A 21,866-nucleotide genomic window follows, 5' to 3' on the forward strand; every position below is an offset into this window, starting at 1 on the left:
TTTTACCACCCTTCTTAGTTCTTTAGCATTTCTCTGAGATGCTCCTCTGAGATCAGATTTTGAAAATAATAAATCCAATGTTCCCAAAACATTTTCCTTTTCACAATGGATTTTCTTAAATGTAAACTAGTTGTTCCATCTCTTGTCAGATTACATGATTTGTGGCATGTTCCTCAAAATAATACTCTCCAATTTACTGTCAGGTAGTTCCCATATCAAGCTAATCATTGTCTGTGATGATGTTTCTCTCTCTTTTTTAAGTCTCTCTACTTTTTAAGCTGTCTGTTAGGAAGTTATTCAAAGTCAAAACAGTAAAACCTTACCCTATGAAATATAGTAGAGAGGACAATGCAGTTGGGGCTGGTGCTTTGTATCATTTTCAGTAATCATATTCAGCATTCAAAAAGAATATTGAACATTCAGAATATAGTATTATCAGGGAGAATTTGAGTGTGTTCCACACTGGATGCAGAAGCCAGAAAGTCTCTTGTTCTCTCTGAGACAGATTTTCATATTGTGACTTCAGCACTTAGAGATGAATTCCTGGGATGGCAAATGCATAAACAAAAATATATTCTAAAAGGGAAAATCAATTATTTTCATTCATCATTGTGTATCATCTCTGGCAATTTAATCAAAAGTTACGTCAATATCACAACAAATCTGTGAATTCATTGAAGTGGACATTCTCTTCAATGGTACAAGAAGCAATTCATCCATGTCTTCTCACACTATGCAACTCATGTCCATACCCTCCCCAAAACTCCTCCATGGGGCTCATCTAAAACTTCTGCATTACATCCTCTTGGTCTCTTGATTACGTTTAGTCATGGCAGCACACAGACTGTTCATCATTTATCTTTAACTCTGGCTTCTTTTTCTAGAAAGATCTCTCTCTGTTAGCTTTTACTCAGTTTCTTCTGCACAATTCCTGGTGGGTGATATGTTGCAGCCTACATATTTCCACAATGTACTTCTTCATTGACTTTGGGCAATTGACACTTTTATTTCTTTAAAATTCTATTACTTGTAACCATATAGTATTACTGAAAGAATACTGATATAAAGCAGATGGGCTTCTGATAAAGGAGAAAATCGACATCATTAAAAGTATTGAATGTAATTCACTTTGCTTTCCTACTATAATAAAATTATTGACCATCCATAGTGGCCATGCAAGATATATATATATGTATAATAACAATATAATTTGCATAGTATTTTAGGCGTTGCCAAATATTTTAGATATGTTATCTCATTTAATTCTCATAATAACCCTATGAAGCAGATACTATTCTTATCCTCACTTTACAGATGAGGAAACTCAGGACTGGAGAAGTGAAATGACTTGCCCAAGGCCACATGACAAGTAAGTAAGTGAAGCAGGATTTAAACTCAAATCCTTTTGACTCTTCCTGAGTAGTCTTACATTCTACTATGCCATGTAGCTATGGATGGTCCAGCTCCATGGTCTGTTCATTCCAACTGAATATCACAGTCTAAGCTTTATCAATAATTAATACTTAATAGAAATTTAAAAATAATGAAGACTTGCATACATATCTCAAAGATCAGTAAGAAGGAAGGGAAAGTTAAGGAAAAAACCTCACATGGTAATTTAAAGTGATTTAATTCTGTACCATCTCCAGGATAAAATGTATGTTAAATAGCTACTGTTTTATTTAAAGATTATGAGGACAGAGACTGTTTTGGAAATGAAAGAGTTAAAGTTATCATCTCACTGATGAATTTTTTAAAGTTCTCTAGGTACCAAATATAGTTGGGAAAAAACAAAAAAATCACAACATAGAAAACCTCTATCTGAAAGAATCAGGGCAATAGATGTATTTCTTGATACTCATCAGCTGGTCACATTCATTAAGGGCAAATCAGTATAAATGCAACCAGATGCTACATTCGTTTCCACTAAAATTGATTCCAACCAAATTACAGAACCTCTCAGATTAAAATCACAGTATTAAGCCAATGGTTTACATTTAGAATTCTTATTTTACTTTCAAATCTTTTTGATAATTACTCTAGGGGGGGAAATGCAATATGTCTCACCATCTCCAATTGTTCCCTGATTATATTGTGCAATGTATTTTTCCCCACTATTTGTCTTTTATGAGATTTTGAAATAAATTTGGCTCAAGTGCTATGTCATAGATGTCTTCTTGGCTTGACATAAGGTAAACCTTTTCTTTTTCTATTTCTGTTTCTGAATCTATTTTTTTATTGGACATGACATTTCATCTCATAAGGGACTTAAAGCAAGAAAAGAGCCATTAATATGTGATACATTTAAATATTACTATTTTAATGAATATGTAGTTGGGGCTTTTTCATTTATAACTATTAAAAACTGATTTAAAAAAATATATGTAGGCCTTTCAGAAATTTAACTAAGTAAGTCATATATAGAGTAAAAGTTGCTCTCTGGGAGTAAGTTAAAATATTTTGAGAAGCCGCATTAACTCTTTCAAGACATTAGAATTAATGTTCCAAAGCAAAGAACTTACTCAATGGTACATTTTATATTGGAAGTGTTTTACTTGTCACGTAATCAGTCCTCGATAATTGACCCACTGTCCCATTCATTCTTGTACTATATAGTATGCAGACTCTTTGGATATATGTTATGTATCTATATATTACACCTCTTCTCTACACTGATGCCAATGTTTGCATGTCCCTTACAATCATACTTGAGCTTCTGCTTATCCGGGGGCCCATATTTGGAGTGTCCTTGTCCTCCCTCTTTCTTCATATCCCATCCATCCTTTAAGCATCAGCATACCAATTTTTCTATAAAGTTTGGCGTGATTCCCCAGTTAGAATTGACCTCTCCTTCATTAGATCTCCTAGTATTTCATTCACCAGTCATTTTCTTAATATATTCTAATTGATATGAAAATATATATGTACACATGTGTATATATAGTTTTATATATTTATGTATATATAATATGTGTGGACATATTATATATGTATACACATATATATTCTCTCACGCTTTCTATCATACTAAAAGCCTTTTTTAGGCAAGACTATTTCCTTAATTAACTTGATGTTTTCAACAATTGGTGCTATTCACAAGACTTAGTAGATATTTTTTGAAATGTTTAATGTATCAGGTGGTATCTATTGAAAAAAATCATCAGTATTCCATTTCCTCTTTGGAATAACCTACATCTTAGCTAATTGCATAGCAAACTTTTCAAGTTTTTTGCACTTAGAGAACCCTTCTGATTTGTTTTTATGACCCAGAAACAAGTGGGGTTATGTAAGCTGCAGGTAATGAAAGATATGTAAATTACATATAACCGATACAACCTCATTTTTTTTCAAGGAGCCACAAAGATACTTCACTAAAACCTAAAGTGCAAAACTCGTTGTTTTTACATCCTATAATAATAGCAGTATATATCTTGATATATATCATGAGCAACAACACAGCAGCCTTAATCCACCCATCTAGGGTTGCATCTTAATCTTTAGTCTACGTAGGAATCTCTCAGAAGCTGATAAAAGAGTCATACATTTGCTTTTCATTATTATATGCTAACATCAGTGTAATACTTAAAGTGCTATCTAAAATAATAACTTCATTATTGAAAGGATAGCACTTTAAGTATCACACTGATGTTATTTAAGGTAGTTGGAGAGTCATAGAAGTGAAGAGATATAAGGGACCTTAAAGTTACCTTTTCTGACCCCCTAAACTTACCTAAGATTGAGGCCCAAAGTGAGGAAAAGAATATCCCAAATAATCTCAATAAATTAGTGTCAGAGGAATGACTCAAATTGGGATATCCTAATTCCTGGACCAGTATTCTTCTATGTCAGATCTTTCCAACTAGCACCTTGTTTCAACCTTGCTTTTCTCTTCATACAGAAGTGAATATTAACCTCTGAGACAGAAGCAGAATCTCAGTTGCAGAAAGTATCCTATTCATCCTAATGCATTCTCATTTATACAAATGACTAAAAAGGAAATAAACAGTATTAAAGGAAGTAATAAACATGGAGAGAAAGTATCCAGAGAAATCCAAAAGGATTTGGATATGCTTTGTAAACACAGTTACATGGTAATGAATTGTAGTTTTGACAGATGTGTAATATGCCATTTGGCTCAGAGATGATATTTGTGGTCATTTCAAGAAACAATTAGATGGTATCTGGGGAAATTGGAGGATTGAAAAAAGGAATTAATCTTAAAGGAGCTGAACGACCTTTGCTGACTTCTAAAAGTATTAAATTGTGCTTTGTTTTATGAAGCACAGTGCTTCCTAATTCTCTCTTAAGGTCATTTCTAGTAGTGCTAATAGTAGAAGGATGAATACTTTGAAAGAATGGAATACATTTTTGGCAAGGTTTTTGTCATGTGATGAATATATTAACAATATTCATTAACTAAAATGTCCTAGCCATTTTTTTGTTCATAAAACCATACAGGAGGCTGGGAACTACAATACTGCAGCTGGAAGAGGCCAGAGAGATTATGTCATCCAATTCCCTCCCTTCCTAGAAAAGAGCACAGAGTTTATGGTAATCCTACTGTCACTTTGAGAGAATGTTATTATCCTTAGAGATGAGAAACCAAAACTCAGCATGTGAAAAGTCTATTGTCTCATTAACGAAATCATAATATATTGAAGGTAGCATAGAGTAATGGACAAAGGAGAGAACTCAGAGTCCAAAACCCAGGGGTTCAAATACTACCTTTGACATACACTAATTGTCATTCAACTTCTCAGTGTCTCCAGGCCACTGATTAAGTTTATAAGGTGCAGTTAAGGTACTGATTGCACTGGCAAAAGAGGTTCCTCACCAGGAGGTCCCTATAGTCAGTCAATGAACATTTATTAAGGACCTACTATATGTCAGGCATTGTGCTAAACACTGGGAGTATGAAGAAAGGTAAAAGGCAGTCCCTGTTTTCAAAAGGCTCACAATCTAATGAGAGAGATAACATGTGGACATTTATGAATATAGGGTAATAGCTTGTCCAGACAAGCTACACCCGGAGTAAATTGAAGATAACCTACCAAGAGAAGGCACTAGAACTAAGGATAGACATTTTGTAGAAGGTAGAATTTGGGGGAAAGTAAATTCTTCCTTTCCTGTCAGTGGCAGCCACCAGGCAAGCTAAGTGTGAGCCAGGATGGAGTCTTACAGATACATCCAGGGGCTATGGAGGAAGAAACAGTCACATGTCATACAGTGCCTCCTGTGTGTGTGCTGCTGGCAGTACTGTGTTCCCTGCACTGAGCACCCTGGTCCACCAAACCCAACAAAGCTTGCAGACTGGGGTACAAGGCCAAGCAAAGTTAAGTCATCTACCATATTCACGTTCGGCATGGTGAGTGAAATTGTCCAGTTCCCAAGGGGGCAACCTATGGTAAACCTGTGCATCATGCTGTCAGTCAGCTGAAGCTTGTCAAGTGCCTTCAGTTTGGAGCAGAAGAGCATGCTGGCCACCACTGTGGGGCTCTGATAGTCTTGAACTCCTACTGGGTGGGTGAAGATTCAACCTACAGATTCTTTGAGGTGATTATTCTTGATCCATCCCATAAAGCTATGATACAAAACCTCAACACTCAATGGATCACCAATCCAGTGCACAAACACAGAGAGATGTTCAGGTTTACCTCAGCTGGCCAGAAAACCTGGGATCTTGGAAAGGGTCACAAATTCCACCATACCATTGGAGGATCTCATTACACTACTTGCAGAAGACACAATACTCTCCAGCTACATTGATACTGCTAATTTGTGCACATTCATTTGTAAACTGAAATGTTTAATAAACAACATTTAGTGTGAAAAATAGAAAGTAGGATTTTAACTGGTACTGGAAGAAAGCTAACAATGGCAGGAGGCAGAGATGAGAGGGGAGAGAACTTGCAACACAGGTCAGCCAGTGAAAAAGTTTCCAGAGTCTGGAAACACTCAGAGTCTGGAGGTGGAGTGTCTCATTTGAGGACTATCAAGGAATACAGTTTCAATCAAATCACAGGTTTGGTACAAAAATATGCTGAAAATCTATGGGATAGGTAAAGAAGGATGCAGTGTATTATAAGTGATAACTTGTCTATAAGATTGGGTATATGAGACATCATCAAAGACATGTACATGTAGAAAAGAAATTGGCCATGTGACAAGACTGAGGATGCATAGAGACACCCCAAAGGCTGCGATGATAGATGCCGGATATCAAAGAAGTAAAAGGAAAACCATAACCACGTCACATAGCCCCGCCTCCCCTCTCCCATTCAATTAACTTTGGTGGATCCCTAATACCTCTAAAAGCAAATATAAAATCTTCTCTCTGCCATGCAAAGCCCTTAAAAACCAGTATCCTTTCTACCCTTTAAATGTTCCTTTACAGTCCCATGATACCGATATCCTAGCCATTACTTCATACAAGATAATCCATGTTCTAACTGAGCGTTATCATTAATTGTGCCCCATGCCTGGAACACACTTCCTTCCTCATCGCTACCTTCTGGCCTCCCTGACTTCTTTCAAGTCTCTGGAAAATTCTGACTTCTGCAGAAAACCTTTCCTGATACACCTTACTACTAGTGTTTTTCCTCTGAGACCACTCTCATTTTAACCTTTATATATCCTGTTCATATTTTGGTGTTTACACACGGTTTCTCCCCTCTTACACTATGAGCTCCTTGAAGGCAGGGAGGGTTTTTATCTTTCATTACATCTCTAGGGCTTTGTGCAGTGCTTTATAAATAGATGGTAGTAAATGTTTGTTGACTTGCTGAGGATAAATATTGTTAAATATTTGATGGAGTATTCACTCAAAGACATAGACAAGAAACCCACAGTATAAGAGAGTGTGATTGTGTTGGAATCTGCACTGCAAGAGGGAGGATGAAGATCCTGAATACCTTAACATACTAATGTTAAAATTCTCAGAGTTTATTGAAGCATATGGTAACAAGTATTAGACCCCTTTTAACCCACAGACTAGGAATGTTCTGAATTGATGAGGATCTGTTTAGTACTGAGTTTCGAATTGGTCTGACATCCAACTCAATGTATTTTCCTTACTTGCCCATGGGACATTGGAGAAAACAGGGCAAATTTGAGTCTGAACAAGACTCAGGAGACTTCAAGAGTGTGATCTATTTGCAATGCTTTAGCCTATTGTAGAGCATATGCATACCTCTCCCTTCCCAAATCACCCCTGTCTCCCTAAAATCCTTTAGCCTAAATGCGACTATGCCTGGACTATACCAGTATGCTAAGGTTGTTAGAAATCACTTATTTTATACCCAAACCCAGATAATTAAGTTAATTCTCCAGGCACTTAGCATATTTGAACTTCATGAAGAGCCAAATTTAACACACACAAATTAACTTTATGGATAATGTTCCATTAAAAAAAATCTATATTGTAAAGCAAAGCCTAATAGATTTAGTAACTTAAACCTGGCAAAATTCCTCCGGCATTTTGGAGCTTGTCTATGTGTCTGACTCCTAGAAGTTAGAGGTAGGGAAAGAAGCAAGCAATCAGGCAGTAAATTAGGAGAAGGGGAAAGGAGCAAGCATTCATTAAGCACCTTTTTTACATACCAGACATTCTAAGCACTTTCAAAATATTTATTTAATCCTCAGCAGTCATCCTGTGAGATAGGTACTGGGAAAACTGAGGCAGACAAAGGTGAAATGGCTTACTCAGACTGATATAGCTAAGTGTCTGAAGCTATATTTGAGCTAGGTTTTCTGATTGCAGGATCCACTTTGCCACCTAACTGCCTTGATGCTTAATAACCTCAGGTTTCCACAAATGCTCTTTAGTTTTCTTCTTAAACCAAAGATTTTCTCTCCTTTCCCTTTCTTTTCTTCTGGTTCTTCCCTACTTTTCTTCTATCTCCTAACTTAGGCATTGAAAACAAGACTCAAATCATCTAGTCTGATTCTCTTTTAGGCTAGTTTTCTTATTGTGTTTTTTTTTTGGTTTTTTTTGCTACTTGATATATAATTTTCTTTATTAATTCTTGTTGGAAACTTAAGGGTGCTGAAATCACACTTTGATTACACTAAACTATACAGCTAGAACCCATACCAAACCATTTGGATAGGTAATAAAGTTTTAGCACTATATGATCAGCAGTTGGACAACACTTAAAGGGATTGATGAGTATTTCTTAAGTAGCTATTTGTGCCAAACAATGTGTTAGGTACTGGGGATATCATTAAAAAGAATGATATAATCCCCAATTTCCAGGAGCTTACAGTCTAATGGGAAAGACAACAAGTAAGCACGTAAGAGGAATACAATACAAATTACTTAGGGAAGTTATTAGCAGCTGCCAGGGGATGAATGACTTCCTAGAGAAGATAGTAGTTGAACTAAACCTTGAAGTAAATGATGGATTGTATGAATTGGAGTGAGGAGGGGCTACATTCTAGGTCTAAGGGACAGCCTGCACAAAAGCACAGAAATATAAAATGAGAAATATCCTACCATGTAGGAGGAACAAGTTAAACAGCTCAGTGTGACTGGATTGCAGCAATGTTAATCAGAGTTAAAGATCTTCCCCACTCATTAATTGGCCTCAGGTGAAGCCCATTAAGGGAAGCTTGATTAGGGGAGGCTTGTTTTGTAGGAAGTCACACACCTTTTGTTAATCTCTAATGAGGCACTGGGTCATGAGGGCTGTGATGCCCTCCAGCTCTGAAAAAATGTATATATACTCTGAGGTAAGATTTTACTTTGGGGCTTACTCTTTGAAAGAAGGTTCACATGCCAGATGAGACTCTGGGTAGCCATTAAGGAGACCCCAGGCTTTGAAAGCTGAGATGTTGATGTTCTCTCTCTGGTAACTATGTGTTGTACGTAACGGTCAGACAGTTGGATCTGTCTGTTGATCTATAATGTAGGTATGGCTAATGGTCAAACAGTTTATTTCTCTGCTTGTATTTTCTCTCTTGGTATAAGTGATTAAAGAAGATTGTTGACTCCTCAAAAGTTGCTTTCCTTTTAGAAAAGAAGATCCAAAAACCTGTGCTAGTGGGCCATCCTGGATATGGTGGGAGGAGCTTGCTGAAAAGGTGGAACAGCAAGGATGGAGCAGAACTGGGAGGAAGTTGGTGAGTTAGGGTGGAGGAGAGAGGACACAGGCAGGCACAGCTAGTCTTGTGAGTGTTTATTTGTAGGACCCCAGGGCAGCGGTGGGACTAGTATAGGTGGGGGAAGACTTGGGAATGGCTTTGCCCCCTGCAGAGATAATGTGTATTGACTTCTTAGTTACTGTGACAGATTTGGTCTTCTGGTGTTGTGATGTGGCTTTCTGGTGTCTGAATAAATGTTTTTTTTTCTGCCATCTATATGAAGAATCTGTTATTTTTTGAAACTCAGAACTAAGCTGTCATATTCATAGTCATCATCGGTGCTGTGAATATCCCTTGGTGATAAATTCAGAGAGTATGAGGGTGAAGTAATGCACAGTGAAGCTGAAAAAGCAGGTTCAGGTAAGGTTGTGAAAAACTTTAAAAGCTAAAATAAGAAGTTTTATATTCTATTCTAGAAGTAATAGGGAGACTGGAGTTTGTTGAGTATTTGAGTCATTTTAGGAGTGTATGACTCTCTGTGATCTCATTTGGGGCTTTCATGACAAAGACACCAGGATGGTTTGCCATTTCCTGAAACTGAGGTAGGGGGTGTTAAGTGACTTGTCCATGATCACACAGCTAGTAAGAAAGAGTCTGAGGATGGATTTGAACTTAGGAAGATGGGTACAATGTTCTATCCACTGTGCTACCTAGCTACCACTTTATTGAAGATAGAGTGATGTGATCAGATCTGTGCTTAAGGTAAATGATTTTGGCTACAGTATGGAGAATGAATTGGAGTAGGGAGAAACTAGGCAGGGAGATCAATTATTAAATCATGCAATAATCTAACCCAAAGGTAATATGAAGGTTTGAAATTAGGCTGTAGTTGTGTGAGTAGAGAAAAGTATCAGACATATGAGACATTGTGGACGACAAATGGCTGTATTTGACAATTGAATGGATATGGGAGGACGTTTGAAAGAGTGCTAGAAAAGAGGAACATAATTTATGAGTTCCAATTCTGTTGAACTGGAGATTTCTTTAGGACATCCATTTTGAAATATCTATTGGCAATCCATGGTACGAGCCTGAAGCTCCAGTAAAAGATTGGAGCTGGATATGCAGATGTAAGAGTCACACAGATGTGATCATTAAAATGATGAACTGATGAAGGCACCAAGAGAGAAAAAAAAAGTGATGATTATTTTTCCTTAACATAACTACATCTCCAATTGCATAGTTAGATTGACTCCCCTCCTCCACTGCAGAAATGCTACCACAAAATAACTTTTAATAACTAATGCAGCTCAGGTTTTTATTTCAGTTTTCATATTTCATTTTCAATAATTTCTCATTTAAAACTTGTCGGAGCCTGTTATTATATAAATTATAAATTAGAACACATTTATTAGCAGGTTTTCTGCTACAAAGTTATTTATATTGTGAAGAATGGTTTTAAGGTCCCTCACGTATAAAACATGTCAGCTGAGTTTTGTCAGTGATGGAACAATTCTGTGAAAATTCAGAAAGAACACTAGCATTCTGCTAAACAAGAAGATACAGGATGTAGCAAATAAAAAAAAATCCATGCTTGGTTAATAACTTTCTTGGTAATTTAGATTCCAAGACAAGTGAAAAATTACAGCAGAGTGTAATGAGTAATGATTTACGTTAAGGGTTGTAAAATATTTGCTAAGCAATTTAAGGATGGAAAAACATAATGTGATGTCACAAAATGTCAGATGCCAGCCATACTCCCAGGTAATCTCTCGTCTTGTCACTGGCTTTGACCCCAGAATTCATAGCTCAAGCAATCTCAGTATATCAGTGCTACAAACTGAATGTCTTATGTGAATGAAGGAAGAAAAACATCAGGGTAAAACATGATCTCGTCTCCACAGCATTGTCCTTTTCTTTCTTGACTTTCCTCTACCTAAGATATGCTAGGTTTGGACGGAATTTTAAAGAGTTCCCTAAGAGCCTTCATCATTTGGGTGGGAGCCAGGAGAGTGGGAGCCATAAAGGCTGGGTCAGAAGGTATAGAGATAATAGAAGGATATTCAAGAATGAGGTCAGTGGTTTGGTTCAGGATACAAGTGTCAGGGCTGGTTACTGACAGCAGGACTACTGGACAAGGATTAGAGAGGTGACCTGGGAGTTGATACCAGGAAATCTGAATAAGATTGGACCAAGGATGCAGCATAAAGAATATAGGAAAGTACTCGTTACCAAATCATCCAAACCAGCATGCACAAGATACATAGCACAGTCAGAAACAAATTCTAGGTACAGAAGGCAGCCCAGAAATGGATGATTAATAGGCAAGGTCATTAGCAAGTAAATCAGGTCAGAAACTGAACGAAAATCGCAGACAATATCCAGAACATATCTTAGAAAGGAAAGTTATGATTACCAAGTCTTACTACCAAATGTTTCTCTTTAATGGGCTAACTCAAAATTTGTGAGGCACAGTTCCAATTTGAGCAATCAAGGGGGAGAACTGCCCTGGCTTTAAACACTCACTTGTTGAATATATGAACTTCCCTCAATTCAATTATTTCTAAATGGCTGATCTAGTATCTATCTATCTATCTGTATGTACACACACACACACACACACACACACACACACACCCCTTAGATCTATTTATCTATCTATATCTATATCCATCATATCTCAACTGAGTTCTAATTCTACGTCACCAAGTGCCTGCTAGATGTATCCATCTTGAGGTTTCATAGACTTCTGAAACTCAGTGTGGAACTTATATTTTCCCCCCAAACCCATTCTCATTGTGAATTTCTGTATTGCTTCTGGTCTCTAAGAATCATCTTTGACACATCCTTTTCCTTCACTTCCATATACATTCATTTCCTAAATCTTATGATTTTGTATTGACATCTACCAAATTGATTTCCTTTTCTCCACTCATACAGACATCGCTACCCTGGGAGAAAGTACTTCAAGTGGTAGTGTGGTAAGCCAAATTTCAAGGATTGGGGGAAGATTAGGAGGTGACAAAGTGGAGAGGAGGGTAAAAATGGCTTTTTCTAGAAACTTGAAAAAAAAAAGAAAGAAATTCAGGGTGTTAGTTTGAGGGAATGCCAAAGCCAAGTGAATTTTTTTAAGGATACGGGAGACCAAGGCATGTTTGTGCATAGCAGAGAAAGAACTGGGAGGTTATGAAGAGACTGAAAATTAGGGGAAAGTAATTCAAAAAGGCAAGCTTCTAGAGGAGGTAGGAGGGAATAGGGTTCTCAGGTACAAGTAAAGGGGTTGACAAGGATAAAGGTCACTCCCATTTCAGAACCTAAAGCAATGGAGGAAGGAAAGAAGGTGAAAATGAAGGGATTTGAAGTATAGACCTAGAGAAAAGAGGGAGCTCACAATGGGCATCTGTAATTTTTTTTGATACAGTTTGATATGAAATCTCCTATTGAGAGGGAGGGGGTGGCTTAGATTTTTTGAAAAGAGAAGAAAAGGTTTGAAGTAACTACTAAGGGGAAGAGAGAACAGGACTATTGTGTAACCATGACAGACTATTACATTGAGATTAGGGAATATATATTTACAGTGGACTGAGTCAGCAGGACTTCAAACATTACTGTGTGGCAGAGAGAAGGAATCAAGGGCCTCCAAGGACTAAGAGAAGGAAAAAGTCTGGGTCATCTATTTATAAAAATGAAAGACACTGGCCTAATTCCTTAACTGCAGATTGTAGGAGTAGCAGTCCTTGAAGTTTCCAGAGCAGTGGCCCAAGCTCTGGAGTTCTGTTCTCAGCCAGCTTTGGATTACTGTGAACTGCTAAGGCTGCTTCACGTGTCATAATAGGCTGCAACTTCTAGCTAGCATTAAGTGACACTGGAAATTTCACTTGCAGCCACAGAGCATCCCAAGTCATCTAGCCAGGGGTCTTTCTTCTCCTTGATTTTCTTCTTTAATCTGGTACTATAGGCTCTCCACAGTCTGACTAATCTTCTTTTCTATGTCTTTGTCTTATCCCTTCCATCATGGGCTTACTCTGTATGAGTCAATTAACAAGCATTTATTAAGTGTTTAGTATATACCAAACACTGTGCTAACTGCTAAGTGAAGCAATCACTGTCCTCAGGAAGCTTATATTCTAATGGAGGAAAAAAGCACAGCACATACATAATAAGTGTATACATAATTGATAATATATAGCATGACATGGTATGATATATATGATATGGCATAGCATATCACATATGATAACATAGTGTAACAACATAATTATATACATGATGTAGACAAAATTAATACAAGGTAGTTATGGGAGGGAGAATAATCATGGGGAGGGGGGAGGAATTAGTAGAAAAACTTTCATGGAGAAAGTAAGATTTGAGAGTTGATACTTGATGGAGAATAGGAATTCCAAGAAGGGAAGGTTAGGAAAGAGGCAAGGGAGATAGACAATGCAAAAACTGAAGACTGGAGATTGGAGGTATCTAGTCTCTGCATTGGCTCTAGCCCCCAACAATGATTTCACCTAATTTTAGGACACCCTCACACCTCAGTTCCATTTAACCAATATTTAGCATTTGGATTAGGTCCTATAAAGTAGCATTTGTTTCAGAAGTATAATAGGAATAAATACGCAAAAACCATCCTTGACTCCTGGGGAACACAGTGCCATCCCATTGATTGATTAGGACCTACAACTTGAACCCCCTGCACCTCTTCATTTACCAAAAAGTTAAAGAGGATTAAATTCACAGCTTAGCTTGCCTCCTACGTAGCACAGTCCCACCAAGTTCCATGTCCAAAGCTTCCCTTGGGATTAAATCCTATGAACCTTCTCAGGCTTTCTCAGAATTTCCCTGTTGGGTTGGCTGGCTAAACATTTGGCCTGAAGTCCTTCCTTCAAGGGCAACTTGACTCATGTCTGGGTCTGTGGATTCCACTACCTGTGACAGGAACTGAAAATGATAAAGAAGTGGACCAAAACCCTAACCCTGTTTTTCAGGACCATTGGGCCATAAGAGAGTATGGGAAAGTAATTTGTCATTCCTCCAGCTCAATTTATAGTACCCTGCTACAGGTGAACTTGGACTTTCCTTCTTTCTGGATGAAGCTAAAAAGAGAGTGAGACTGCTTCAATCTGGTAGTTTTAAAGATGTAGTCCATTCTGTCTACTTAGTGCACAGAAAGGTCTGTTCCCGTGCATGAAATGTGTTCATCCTTCGTTGCCCAAGAAGACCATGCCATCAGAGAAATAATGACATGACTTACATTTGATTTTGTTTTTTTTTAAGCGAGGGAAGGCTGTGCAGGTCACCAGCCTCACTTCTCCTTCAGAGCCATCTGAATCCTGCGACCAGATAGTCATCAGGATGACTGGAGATGACCCAGGATAAGACAATTGGGGTTAAGTGACTTGCCCAAGGTCACACAGCTAGTGAGTGTCAAATGTCTGAGGTGAGATTTTTTTTTTATTTGTCTTTTATTTGTCCTTGCCATCTTCTGTATTTTATGGACATTTTTTCTTTTTTTTTTTTTTTAAATTTTTAACATTTATTTTCACACAATTTTGGGTTACAAATTTTCTCCCCTTTTATCCCCTCCCCCCCCCAAAGCCGAGCTTTCTAATTGCCCCTGTGACCTATCTGCTCTCTCCTCTATCCTCCCTCCCTGCCCTTGTCTCCGTCTTCTCTTTTGTCCTGTAGGACCAGATAGCTTTCTTGACCCCTTAACCTGTATTTCTTGTTACCCAGTGGTAAGAACATTACATTTGGTCCTAACACTTTGAGTTCTAACCTCCTTAGCTCCCTCCCTCTCCACCCCTTCCCCTTGAAAGACAGGCAATTCAATATAGGCCATATCTGTTTAGTTTTGCAAATGATTTCCGTACTAGTTGTGTTGTATAGGACTAATTATATTTCCCTCCATCCTATCCTGTCCCCCTTTACTTCTATTTTCTTATGGTCCTTTCCCTCCCCATGAGTGTCGACCTCGGATTGCATTCTCCTCCCCATGCCCTCCCCTCCATCCTCCCCCCCACCCTGATTGTGCCCCTGTCCCCCACTCTCTTGTATTATGAGATAGGTTTTCCTATCAAAATGAGTGTGCATTATATTCTTTCCTTTAGTGGAATGTGATGAGAGTAGACCTCATGTTTTTCTCTTGCCTCCCCTCTTTATCCCACCACTAATAAGTCTTTTGCTTGCCTCTTTTATGAGAGATAATTTGCCCCATATAACTTCTCCCTTTCTCCTCCCAATATTTCTCTCTCACTGCTTGATTTCATTTTTTTTTTAATATGTGATCCCATCCTCTTCAATTCACTCTGTGCACTCTGTCTCTATGTATGTGTGCGTGTGTGCATGTGTGTGTGTGTGTGTACTCCCACCCAGTGCCCAGATACTGAAATGTTTCAAGAGTTATAAATATTGTCTTTCCATGTAGGAATGTAAACAGTTCAACTTTAGTAAGTCCCTTATGATTTCTCTTTGCTGTTCGCCTTTTCATGGTTCTCTTCATTCTTGTGTTTGAAAGTCAAATTTTCTTTCCAGCTCTGGTCTTTTCATCAGGAAAATTTGAAAGTCTTCTATTTCATTGAAAGACCATTTTTTCTCCTGAAGTATTATACTCAGTTTTGCTGGGTAGGTGATTCTTGGCTTCAGTCCTAGTTCCTTTGACTTCTGGAATATCCTATTCCATTCCCTTCTATCCCTCAATGTAGAGGGTGCCAGATCTTGTGCTATCCTGATTGTATTTCCACAATACTTGAATTGTTTCTTTCTAGCTGCTTGCAATATTTTATCTTTCACCTGGGAATTCTGGAATTTGGCCATAATGCTCCTAGGAGTTTCTCTTTTTGGATCTCTTTCATGCGGTGTTCTGCAGATTCCTTGAATATTTATTTTGCCTTCTGGTTCTAGAATCTCAGGGCAGTTTTCCTTGATAATTTCATGGAAGATGATGTCTAGGCTCTTCTTTTGATCATGGTTTTCAGGTAGTCCCAGAATTTTTACATTGTCTCTCCTGATTCTATTTTCCAGGTCAGTTGTTTTTCCAATAAGATATTTCACATTATCTTCCATTTTTCGAATCTGCGCAGTATGTTCTGAGATCTGTCTTTCTCGAAAAGTCCTTAGCATCCATCCGTACCATTCCAGTTTTGAAAGATCTATTTTCTTCAGTGAGCTTTTGAATCTCCTTTTCCATTTGGTTAATTCTGCTTTTGAAAGCATTCTTCTCCTCATTGGCCCCTTGCACCTCCCTTGCCAGCTGAGTTAGGCTAGTTCTCAAGGTGCCAATTTCTTCAAGATTTTTTTGGTTCTCCTTTAGCAGGGAGCTGATCTGCTTTTCATGCTTCTCCCTCATCCCTTTCATTTCCCTTCGCAGTCTTTCCTCCACCTCTCTAACTTGATTTTCAAAATTCCTCTTGAGTTCTTCCATGGCCCGAGCCCATTGGGTAGGCTGGGACACAGAATCCTTGGTTTCTGTGTCTTTGCCTGATGGCAAGCATTGTTCCTCCCCATCAGAAAGGAAGGGAGGAAGTGTCTTTTCTCCGGTAAAGTACCCTTCAATAGTTTTATTTCTTTTCCCTTTTCTTGGCATTTTCTCCAACCAGTGGCCTGACCTCTGAATGTTCTCCTCACACCCACCTCGCCTCCTGGTCCTCCCAGCCAGCGTTTGGGGACTCCTGAGGTGAGATTTGAACTCAGGTCCTCTTGACTCCTGCACTGGTGCTCTATCCACTGCACCACCTAGCTGCCCTCTGTGCATGAAGTAGAAAAATATAGACTACCTTCTCCCAGAAGCAAATTCCTAGCTTGGGAGAGCCATACGTGGATCTCTATGATAGGTGATCTGAATATGCCAAAGTTCAATTACAATAAACAAAGCAAGAAACTTTTAAGGACTCACAGACTTTCATGAATGAGATGACTAGACATAGTTTCAGAAGACAGACAAAGCACACTAACTACTTCTTAACAGAGAGATAATGGACTCAGTGTACAGAAGGAGGCGCAGGTATTTTGGACACAGTCAATGTGGGAACTTGTTTTTCTTTAAGTATCCATATTTCTTACAAGGGTTTTGATTGTTTTTCCAATTGGGAAGGGGGTTCTGGAAAAAAAATATTTTGACAATTAAAAGAGATAAAAGTTGATTAAAATATAAAAACAAATATCTCCTTGAACACTTTTTCTAATTATGATATAAGTTCTGAGTTTTGCTATCAAGTAAATAAATAACTAAATGGCAGATGCTACAAATGTTTAAAACAGTCCCCAAATTTTGTTTGGAACAATTTTGAACAGCATACTCTTTTGGGTAGTCCTTCCTATATAATCTGCTCTCTATGTCCTTGAATCTGCAAATAGAATATTGGTATAACTCTGCAGCCGTAGTAAGGATTGGCAGGTATGAATGATCTGTAAATAGTGAGAAGTGTACATTTCCTATATTCTCTTGACCCTCTTGTCGAGATGTCCCTGTTGCAATATTATAGATTGCATTCATATATGGAACTTATCTTTTACTGTCTGTGACTTGTAGTAATACAATCTTTCTGGACAGAATTTTTCTGAGGCCATTATAAATTACATATTTCACCCAGTCACAGAAGTAACATTGGAGGGTTTCCACATTAACACTATATGCAGTGTGTGTTTGTCTCTTATTGGCAAAGAAGACCATGTCATCAGAGAAATAATGACATGACTTGCACTTGACTTTGCTTTGAGTGAGGGAGGGCTGTGTAGGTCATCAGCCTCACTTCTCCTCCGGAGCCATCTGAATTCAGTGACCAGATATTCATCAGGATGCATGCAGATGACCCAGGATGAGGCAATTGGGGTTAAGTGACCTGCCCAAGGTCACACAGCTAGTGAGTGTCAAGTGTCTGAGGTGAGATTTGAACTCAGATCCTCCTGACTCCCACACTGGTGCTCTATCTACTGCAGCATCTAGCTGCCTCATAGGCTATAACCCCACAGTAAAAAAGCCATATATTGCTCTCTAACGTAGATAACATTTCTGTCACTAGGTGCTTGAGATTTTGCTTGTGAAATCAATATCTCCAAATAAGGTGCCTGTTGCTGATGAGGAGTACATTTCCAGTAATTCTGCAAGTTAACTAAAGGCCATAATCTTATAAATCAAAGGCAGTGAGCAAGCTCGGACAACTTGAAGGAAGAGAGAAGGCACCTGCTATGTGCCAGGCATTGTGCTACATGCTTTACAAACATTATTTCATGTGATCCTCACAACAGCTGTCTGAGGTAGGTGCTGTTATTTCATCATTTTATAGTTGAGGACACTGAGGCAGAGATTAAGTGACTTGCCCATAGTCAGAAAGCTAGTGGTTTAAGCCAGATTTAAACCTGAGCCTTCCTGACTAAGTTCAATGGCCTGGCTGTCTGATGGGGGTGGGGGAAAGCTATCTAATCTACGAGATGGAAGAAGGACAGGCAGGAGAATAGAACACTTTTGTTGAGTACCCTATTTTTTTTTCTTGAAGATAATTCATTCTTTTATTTCAGATTTGTGATTTCATTGGTGTGGGGAACTCCAAGTGAAGGCAATCTTTTCAGGGCTGCTCGTCTATCTTTGTTGTCAACATTTACCCAACTCTACTCTGCTCCAAGAAGCTGTAGAATGCATAACAGCCACACCCTGTTAAACCACCTTGGCAGATAGGCTAAACCAGGTTGAGGGTAATCAACAGGTCTCAAACTCGTTGATAAGTTAGGGGGATGTCTACCCTAAGCTTGTGAAGACTCCCCCTTTAGACTCCAGTAGAATGGATGAAATATAACAATTTATTCTAACAGCCATGAAGGTGGCTGAAAGCAGGCTCTATGGAATTCTCAGAGCTTGGTTAGATATCAAAGACATCCAGATCATCCACCACATCTCAGGCCAATGCCAGTCATACTGACTTTTATCCTGTCACTACATTTTGATTACTCTGGAAGACAGTGCAGCTGATGACTTGGTGCACCTCTGCCTCGCTTAAATCCAAGCCATCACCTGTGACTTTATTAGTCCTCTGAAAAAATGAAGGAAAAACAATAAAAAACTAATCTGTAACTTACATTCTTAGAGAAATAGGCAGGGCACTGAAAGTTTAAGTGACAGAAATAGATAGAATTTAAGTTCATTGAGGGCAAGAATTGTCTCACTTTAACATACGTAGCCACCTTCTTATGCTGGAGAAATCTCCACCCTGGGGCTCTCCTGATTCATAACCACTTTTCCCACACTACTTCAGGAAAATGTTTGCTCCCATCTCATTTAACCCACAATTTTCTGTATGTTTCCTCCCTCCCTGTCTTCTCTTCTTTCTTGCCATTCACCATGTTCCCCACCATGGATATCCTTTTCTTCTCTCAATGATGCTGTTACCTCAAGGATCAAATAGAAACTCTTCCATTTCACATTCAAAGTCCTTCATAACCTGCCTGGATCTCCTCATCTTTCTAGTCTCTTTAGGCTTCATACCCCACTACTTAACTTATGATATAGTGATCCTGGTCTGCTTACTGTTCCTCAAAGAAGACGTTTCATCTCCTGATTTGGGGTATTGTCTCTGGTAGCTATCCTTCATGTCTGGAATGTTCTCCTTTCTCATCTTCAAGTCCAGCTAATATGCCAGCACCTTTTGATCCCTTTGAATTCTAATATTTTCAATCTACTTATTGTTTCACTAAGTTATTTGTATCTCCTCTATTGGACTTAGAGCTTTTTGAGAGCAGGGACTACTTTTTCCCTTTGTATCCCAAGGCTTAGCATGGTACCAGGAGATACTTAAGAATATTTATTGACCGACTATGGAACCATGAACTATGACTGAATTAGTCCTGTCATTATTCTTGAATACTGTGCATCAACCCAGTACCTTAAGGCCTGGTCAAAGTTCCCTCCCTTATCACTATTTCCTTATCTATGTTATCTCCGTTCTCAGAATATAAGAGCATGTGCTGACTTTGGTTTTTGTATTTCTATTCCAAGGGTTTAGAGCAATACTTCATGCATACTAAGTGCTTAATAAATGCTTTTTAATTCATTCATTTGTATCCCTAAAACCTGGCACAGAACATAATAAGTGTTTAATAAATGATGATGATTCATTGATCCTGAGGTAGGACATGAACCCAGGTTTTTCTGACTTCAGAGTCAGCTTTCTACTGTGCAAGGTCCATCGTTGAGACAGTCAGTCTCAAGGACTTATGTGTTAACCTTGCTTAACCTTTGGGTACAGTGCTCACCCAGGCTTCAGGAGAGGACTCAGTCCCCATAGGACTAGTCCCATCTGACAAACTAATTAAGTCTCCTATAAACTGCTTCCATCACTTGAGTTTCTAGGCACCTGAGGGCTAGCCTTATCTCCTTTGTACTAATCCCATCTCCCAAGGATGTTGCAATGGGGGAAAACTTTGTTGTTCAGTCCTTTTCAGTGGTGTCTGACTCCTGATGATCCCATTTGGGGTTTTCTTGGCATAGATACTGGAATAATTTGTCATTTCCTTTTTCAACTCATTTTACAGATGATGAAATTGAGACAAACAGAGTTAAAGTGACTTGCCCAGGGTCACACAGCTAGAGTATGAGGCCAGATTTGAATGCAAGAAGATGAGTCTTCCTGAAGACTCCAAGTCCAGTACTTTATCCACAGCACCACCTAGCTATCCCTAAGGAGAAGCTTTTTTCATGTGTTGTTTTAGTCATGCCAAACTCTCTGTGACCCAATTTTTGGAGGTTTTCCTGGCAAAGATAATGAAGTTGCACCAGGCCTGCCCGGGGCCATCGCCTAGAAGCTTACCTCTTCTGTAAGCCACCCGCTATACCGGTCTTCCAGTGGTTCCGGCCCCCTCCTGTGGGGGAGGGGAATGACCAAACAGTACACCCGAGGAGGCTGCTTACTGCACTTTATTGCTTACCCCAGTCCTCCCGACCTTCCCGTGTTCCCCCTTATATACCCTGCTGTAGCTCCTCCCATGTTCCGCCCTGGAGGCAGAGCTCAGCTCCGTAAGGGGCGTTCCCAGCACCTGAAGGCGGGTTCTCACCCCCGGGCGTCTCCGGGCTCACCAGGGGGCCACGGTCCAGAGCTCGGCCCTCTACATGAAGTAGTTTGCCATTTCCTACTGTGCCACCTAGCTGCCTAGGAAGAGCTAAGGACTCATTAATTCTACCTCTTCGTTGAAAAGTCTCCCAATTAGGATTATTTTACCCTTATGTGAATTGTTTTGTTGTTGAGTCTTTCAGTCAAGTCTGACTCTTCATAATCCCATGGACCAAAACACATCAGACTCTTCTATTTTCCACTATCCCTTGAAGTCTGAACCAGTTCATGTTCATTGTTTCCATGACACTATCTATCCACCTCATCATCTGCCATTTCTTTTTTTTTCCTTTTATCTTCAATTTTTCCCAACATTGGGATCTTTTCTGATGAATCCCATCTTCTCATCATATGACCAAAGTATTTAAGCTTCCTGTGATACGCCTGAATTAATTTGAGTGTTCACTGATTTGATCTCCATGCTATCCAATCGACTCTCAAAAGTCTTCTCCAGCACAATTCAAAAGTATCACTTCTATAGCACTCAGCTTTCCTTTTAGTCCAACTCTTACAGCTCTACATTGCTACTAGAAAAACCATAGCTTTGACTATACAGAACTTTGTCAGCAAGGTAATGTCTCTGCTTTTTAGTATGCGGTCCAGATTTGCCATTTTCTTTCCAAGGAGCATGCATTTTTTAATTTCATAGCTATTGCCATCTGCAGTGATCGTTGAGCCCGGGAA

The 21,866-nt window shown here is 38.9% G+C and overlaps 1 pseudogene; it reads left to right on the forward strand.

The window, feature by feature from the left end:
• The first annotated feature begins 5,167 nt into the window (after window positions 1–5,167).
• Window positions 5,168–5,766, forward strand: LOC140510582 (large ribosomal subunit protein eL15-like; annotated as a pseudogene).
• Window positions 5,767–21,866: the final 16,100 nt, after the last annotated feature.

The sequence above is a fragment of the Notamacropus eugenii genome, chromosome 6 (assembly GCF_028372415.1).
Source record: "Notamacropus eugenii isolate mMacEug1 chromosome 6, mMacEug1.pri_v2, whole genome shotgun sequence".
NCBI classification, from domain to species: Eukaryota; Metazoa; Chordata; class Mammalia; order Diprotodontia; family Macropodidae; genus Notamacropus; species Notamacropus eugenii.